Raw genomic sequence first — 7,752 nt, 5'->3', positions numbered from 1 at the left:
GCAGTTTGGTACCATTATTTAGGCTCATCTGTGATCTACCCCCTCCCAATAGACCCTCCTTATTATTGAAAATGGGTCGTGCATTGTGGAGTTAGCCCCCAGTTATTAGTATGATAAATGTCTCTGAAAATCATGACCCAACATGTAACTCTGACATTCTTTCCGCCCCCTCTTCCGCAAGATTTCCCTGAGCCATGTTGGGTTCATTTTTGGTCTGCTTCAGTGCTGAGGTGTTGGGGGCCTCTGAGGCTCTGGCTCTCTGATTTGGTAGGAGTTGATTTTTCTCTGAATTGATCTCCTTCCCCTTTGTGCTGGTATCCAGTTCACAGGAAAACATCACCCTTGCTTATTTCGCCAGTTGTCCTTAGTTTCAGTTGGGCCCCTTCTGAGGTATGTTGGGGCAGCTCTCTTCTTAGGAGCTGCATCTATCTGGAAAAGAGAAGCAGATTCTCTAACGGAGAGTGAGTTAGCACCCAGAAAATTGAGATAACACTTACTTTTTTGATAGACAGTTTGATAGGTGTAGGCCCTCTTATACCCCGTGATTGATGGTAGCTTGATATTGTAGAGTGGGCTTGTGTTTGGGTATGGTTCTGACTTGTTTCCCAGCTCCAGCTAAGGGTCTAGTACCACTGAGTGGATCAGTTAGCCAAATCAAGAGCAATTGATTCCTCACCATGGCTGTGTACCACTATTGCACTTTCATTAACCCTTTTTATAATAACTACATCTCACTCCTGATTTGATAATTCTAACAAGTTAATGTGAGATTTACCTCTGTTGTTTTAATTGGCAAAAGGAATTCCATTTTCTCAAGCTATTTTTGTGTTTGACTATCTTGAGATTTTTCCTGGGCGTTGTAAATATTATGTTGTGTATAATTCCCGAGATGGCTGAGGCTTTCAGTTCAGGCTGGCCTTATATTTTCTGAACCATGATTGCAATGTCATTTCTGTTCTTTAAGCCCTCCTTTGTTGTTGTGTATTGATTTGTCAGCCCGTTAGGGGATTAGTCTGAGACATGTGCATGTTTACACATGGAGCTGGCAAGTCCCTTCTTATTTTCCAGAATGTTAACTCTGTATATGCATGAAAATTGAAGGAAATCTGGATTATATAAAAAGCATCTTGAGGTGGTGCATTAAATACTTTTCTCATTGCTGTGATCAAATGCCTGAGAAGAACCAACTCAAGGAAAGAAAGGTTTAATTTGGCCTACCATTCAAAGGGATACATGGTGGGGAAAGCTGACAGCAGATTACATTGCATCCATAACCAGGAAGCAGAGAGTGATAAATGCTACTTCTCAAACAGCTCTCTCCTTTTATTCAAGCCTATGATGTCGGCACCTGGAAGGGTGCAGCTCACAGGGTGGGTGTCCCCATTTCACTTAACCTAATCTAAAATATTCCTCACCTACACATGCCCAGATCTAATCAAAGGATACTCCAAGAAAACCATCAGAGATGGAAAGGTGACTCTGTGTGGTGGGTTAGGGCTCTATCACAGCACACACACACACACACACACACACACACCCTTGAACTGTTCTTTTTCATTATTATTTATTAAAGAGTGACAGACAGAGAGAGAAAGAGGGAGAGAGAGAGAGAAAGAGAGAGAGAGAGAGAGAATGGGTGCATCAAGGCCTCCAGCCACTGCAAACATATTCCAGATGCATGTGCCACCTTGTGCAGATAGCTAACATGGGTCCTGGGGAATTGAGCCTTGAACTGGGGTCCTTAAGCTTCACAGGCAAGCGCTTAACTGCTAAGCCATCTCTCCAGCCCTGAACTTTTCTTTACATTTAAAATCAGAGCACAGTTCTCCTTTTTTTATTAAGTAGAAACTTTGTATGGACACATCATGTGTTGGTACCATCATTTCCCTCCTCCATGCCCCCATTCTGCTGAGGGTCCTCAGTGTGATTGCTGGTATTCCCCATGGGGTTGTGGATTATGAGCTGTGAAAGCAGCAGTGATTGTGCCTATGGATATTCCCTCCCCAAACTGTGACTTTCACAGTCTTTCTGCCCCTTCTTCCACAAAATTCCTGAGCCTTGGTAAGTGTGTTTCAAGTCTACATCAGTGATGAGCTCTTAGGAGCCTCTGGATTTCTGCTTTGATATATGTTAATTGTCCTCAGTGTCTGTCTCCTTCACCCTGGCACAGGTTTCCAGGCTCACCATGGAAGCAGTGCTCACCAGTTCCTTTGTGGTTTCACCTGGGCCCTTACTTATGCGCAAGGGGTGGTTTATATCCTTGGTTCTCACTACATTCTGAAAAAGAAAAACAGATTCTCCCAGAAAGAATGATTGTGAACATAGGTTAAATGGGATAAACATTGTTAATTTAGAGAGATTTTGATGGGTATTGTCCCTGTTTTTGCCAAAGACTAGTGGAAGCTTGTCATTGGAGACCATAATCTTAGTCTCCATAGGATTCTGACCTTTCTTCTTTAATTTTGAGACTTTTGCTAAAACATAATATTGGCACATGATCATGAGGAACAATGTAGTGTTTGACTCTTGGATACATTGAATTTTAATCAACTCATGAAAATTAGCATACTAATAGTTTCAAACATGTGTCAATTGTTTATGGTGAAAACTTTCAAAATACTTTCTTTTAGCTTTTTGAAATATATAGTACATCATGATCATCCATAGTTATCCCGTAGGGCATTAACTCCTTGTATCTAATGCAACATTGCAGCCATTAATCACCTTTTTTTTTATTCCTTCCACACAGCTACATTCCCCAGGTTCTAATAACTACCAATTGTCTTCGCCATCTAGGGTATAATATATATTGTTTAGATTTAATAGACTAGTAATAACATGCAGTGTTTGTATGCATGTGATTTATTTTGCTTAGTTAAAAAAACAATTTTAAGATTTATTAATCAAATCTAAATTTAAGGGCTACAGTCTAAAAACTATTATATTTCATTATTTTTATGCCCAGGTGTATAGAGTATTGTGGTATGAGGCATTATGTATGTTGTAGGCATGCATGCATGCAGATGCATGTGTGTCATACACATGCACATGTCAGAGGGGAACCTCAGATATCCTCTCATCACTCATCCATGTGCTTCTTTGAAATTGGGTCTCTCCCTCAACGCAGAGCCTCTGCAATTCTCTAGTCCCCCAGTGCAGACTGGGGTTGGAAATGTGTGTGTCATTGCTCAGCCTTTTACATGAATTCTGGGAAAACAAACTCAGGTCGTCATAGGCTTTCCTAGGCCTTCATGCTTACACAGCAATTGTTTTTAACCACCGATCCACCTCCCTCACCTATTTTTTTGTTACAATGTTTATTAATTGGGTTTCAGCAGTATAATTATGGAGTTGGGAAAATAACACAAAAACCTCTGAAAAAAAGTGTACTTTTAAAATTTAAATCTCAGTCACATCCCAAGATAAACTCACATTGATATTTATAACTTTCTTTAAAGTAACCTTTTTAGTTTTATATTCCTCACAACTTCCTTTATCTATTTGTTTCTAAAACTGTAGATGACAGGATTTAATAATGGAGGAACAATGGCATAAAATACAGACAGAATCACGTCCTGAACCACTTCAGAGACTCCTGGAGGTTTCAGATACACATAGGCACCAGAACTAATAAATACAGACACCACAGCAATGTAAGGGACACAGGTTGAAAAGGCCTTTTCTTGCTCTTCTTTGACTGGAAATTTCAACACAGTGGAAAAAAATATAAACATATGATATGACAATGAACAAAAACCAGCTACCAGTAAGTCCTGTGGCTGTGAGAAGAAGTAAGAGTTTGTTGCTAAAGGTGTCTGAGCAGGAGAGCTTCAAAAGAGAGGGGATGTCACAGAAGAACTGAGGGACCACATTAGACTGACAGAAGGACAGTTGGAATGTCCTGCTCGTGTGTGCACTTGCAACGACAAGACTGCCAAGTACAGAAGCCAGTGTCATCTGAACACTGAATTGGTGGCTCATGATCACAGGGTGGAGGAGGGGCTGGCAGATGGCCACATAGTGGTCGTGAGCCATTACAGTGAGAAACAGAATCTTTGCACACGCACAAAAAAAAAAAAAGACCATTAAGATCTGGGTTGCAAGAAAACTAATAAAAAAAGAAGAAGAAGAAAGGATTCAGTGGAGGGGGGGAAGTGGGAGGGAGGAAGGGCGATGGGAGGGGATTATGATCATGGTATAGTGTCTATGTTTATGGACATTGTCCATAAAAAGTGAAAAAGAAAAGATGGAGTCTTTGGTGATGAGGTGATAAGGACTTGAGTGCCCTTTATAAAGGAGGCTCACGGAGCTTATTTTCCCTTCTATGTGAGGGTGTAGCAAGAAAGTGGCATCTGTTAAGCAGAAATGGAGTCTGCCAATGCCTCAGTCTTGGATTTCTCAGCTTCCAGAACTGTGGGAAATGAATTTCAGTATATATATATGACACAAAAAAACCTAAGCCTACTCTTTTCACATTTGGATGTTATATCAATGCCACCATGGCAGAAATGTGTGAAAACTCCTACACAAAATGTATATGTTTATATTGAGAATAGCATGGCATTTAGTTTTAGGAGTAAACATAGCTTGGTCCCAGGACATATGTATTTTAACTACACACTAAGCTAGAGGTTTCTGTATGTGCATATTGGAGTCCACATCTCCAAACACTGTATTTTAAGTAATGGAGATGATTGGCCATATAAGGATTAGGGTTCATCCAACATGTTCAGAGAGGCTAACATAAAACTTAGAAGTCCATGAAGAGAAATTTTGCTCCAAACATCCTGTTTCCTTATACCTAGATTCCCAGGCTACAGATCTATTCTGTAGTTCTCAGAAGTATTGAGTTTTCAGAGCTCAGAATACTGAGTGAACATTTTTTTTAAGTTTCCCTTTGTCCCTACTCTTTCTTTCCCGTCTCATTTAGTCTGTGTCTCTTGCTTTTATTATTCTCTATCTCTTCATCATGTCCCATACACACCACACACCCACACATATGCATATATAGAAGATGACTATAATCATAGATTTTAAATACATATTACATGAAGATAGAAATGCAATAATTATTACATAAAAGTATATTTTTATGTATTCAATGTGTCAAATTTCCCTGGATATTCCTCACCTACTTTTATATTTAAATATTTCCATGTGATTTCAAGTTTGAGAGGCAGTTCTTTGCAACAATTGTACCTATCAGTTGTGTCACTATTTCCATGATAGATTTCCACCTAAAATTTAGAAATTATATGAAAATTAGTCTGTCAGAAGACCTGGAAAATATTTGTATTCTTTTGATCAGTATTTTCCAAATACTGTGTGGTCCCGTGGTCACTTACAGTACAATTCCCCATGCCTATAAAAATACAAACACTAGCCTCTTAACTAAAGGTAAATTAACCAGAATTTTCAGGAGCATAAGACTGGGAAAGATGTTTTCATGAGACATATAGGCAAATAAATGCACATGAAAATCTGAGGAATCAAGATTATGTTTTCTTGGGCTGGAGAGATGGCTTGCCAGTTAAGTGCTTGCCTATGAAGCCTAAGGACCCCGGTTCAAGGCTTGATTCCTCAGGACCCATGTTAGCCAGATGCACAAGGGGGTGCACACATTTGGAGTTCATTTGCAGTGGCTGGAAGCCCTGGCATGCCCATTCTCTCTCTCTCCCTCTGCCTCTTTCTCACTCTGTTTGTTGCTCTCAAATAAATAAAAATAAACAAAAAATAATTTTAAAAAGATTATGTTTTCTTGTGGAACTAAATGGGTGTGAGTTGTGTTTTTGTATTTTACATAATGTATATGAAATTTTTATAGCCCAGGATAAGGTTTGTACTACAACAATTATAAAGTGTGAGAGTACTCAGGCTATTAACTGAATTGCTACTTATGTAAAGCAATGGTTTTTAGAATAATTTGTCCATCCATGCATTTCGGTGCTATAATCTTTTTATATGTGAGACTATGACATCTCATTCTGAAATTATTACATCAAGTGCTCAACTTGCATACAAATGTATGCACAGTAAGTAAATTTATTTCTTGGCACTGATGATTTGTTTCTGAAATGTCTCCCAAAATACATGTGCTGAGGCTTTGGTCATGAGTATAGCAGTGTTAAAAGACAAAACCTTTGGGAGTTGAATGGATTGTGAGAGCCCTGACATACTCAATGGACTAGTCCATCAGTAACATATACTGGGATTTTGGGAGGTGTGGCATAGTTGGGGACATGAGATGTCTGACAGAATGCTGTTGAATGCCATATTTTGTGTCAGACTTTGTGATTTGGGCTTCCATGGTGAAAGACTGCCTCAGAGTCAAGAAGGATAACAAACTGACTTTTGCATTGAACTCTCAGAAATCACAATGGAAAATTTACCTTGGATTTTTTGTTGCTGTTGTTGTTCTCAAGGTAGGGTTTCACTCTAATCCAGGCCTGACATGGAATTCAGTGTGTATTCTCATGTAGTCTTAGGGTGGCCACAACCTCCCGATCATCCTCCTGCCTCTGCCTCCCAAGTGCTGGGATTAAAGGTGTGCACCACCATGTCTGGCTTCTTGGCCTTCTTTTACTTGATTTTCTTAGAGATACTTTTCAAAGTGACATAACAGAACCCAGAACCCTGACTACAATTGTGTTTCATGTTCTGTATGTAAACATGCTTTACATCAAAATCATGGCCATTGACCTTTCAAATACTTCAAGTATAAATTGAGCAAACAATTTATTCATTTCAAATATTACACTTCAAATAGAGATAACTTTTTGCTTTATTTTGTAAGGCAGTACTGATATAAGTAATGGACTTTATCTGGAATTATTAAAATTACTTTGCTGAAATTTTCCTGAGCAAATATTAGGAAACAAGGGCACCCAAAAATATGATATTCACCCTCAAATAAATTATTTTGTAGTTCCTTCACTGGTGTTTAGGATTCATGGAGGAAGGAGCTTTGTTAAGCGTCTCAAGCACCTGGCACTCTGCTGCCACATAATGAGTCGTCAAATACATGCTGATTGCATCACAGATGAGGGAGGCACTCTGGAGACCTCACTCTTTCCAAAGGAACCATTGGTTGTTCTTCAGTGCTGTTTCCACTGGTAAATTGCCCATGTGCCAGTCAATAACAGACCCCCTCAAACACACATACCTATTCTTATGCAAGTAACCCTAATTTAACTCAATGGCTCCCAAAGAAAAAGTTTCGAAGTAGGTAGAGGGCTAGTTGAGTAGAAGAGGCTTTGTGGTAACCACAGAAGAAAAAAAGAATATTGGAGGTGTGCTAATAGTATGAAAATATACTATATGTTTGGAAGCAATTGCCAGAAAAATGGTCTTCCCCACAATGACAGACTTTTGTCTTCACAACTCATAAACTACAACTAAATGGTGAATACCACCAATCCCACTAAGGTCCTCCCTCAGTGGACTGGGGGCTGAGAAGAGGGAAATGAAGGTGCCAACATATGATGGGTTCGTACAAAATTTCTATTTAATTAAAAAAGAAGGCAGCTATATACATAATACAAGCAAGCAAATGAGTAAAACAATGTTGAAGGTAAAAAAAACTATAATTTTTAAACAGCAGATAAGGAATACATGTTGCACCAATGAATAGGAAGAAGTGAAAATATTATGTAGGGTTTGGAAGAGTTATTATTATTGGTGATTATTATTAACTTTAACAGGTATTTGAGCTAAAAGTCAAGAGAAATAGAGAAATGATATTGTCTTATGAGG

At 38.9% G+C, this 7,752-nt stretch overlaps 1 pseudogene; it reads right to left on the bottom strand.

The window, feature by feature from the left end:
- Positions 1–3,452: 3,452 nt before the first annotated feature.
- On the bottom strand, positions 3,453–4,086 carry LOC105944808 (annotated as a pseudogene).
- Between the last annotated feature and the right edge of the window lie 3,666 nt (positions 4,087–7,752).

Source organism: Jaculus jaculus, chromosome X (genome assembly GCF_020740685.1).
Source record: "Jaculus jaculus isolate mJacJac1 chromosome X, mJacJac1.mat.Y.cur, whole genome shotgun sequence".
In the NCBI taxonomy this organism is placed as follows: Eukaryota; Metazoa; Chordata; class Mammalia; order Rodentia; family Dipodidae; genus Jaculus; species Jaculus jaculus.
This window is presented reverse-complemented; position numbering and strand designations above follow the sequence as displayed.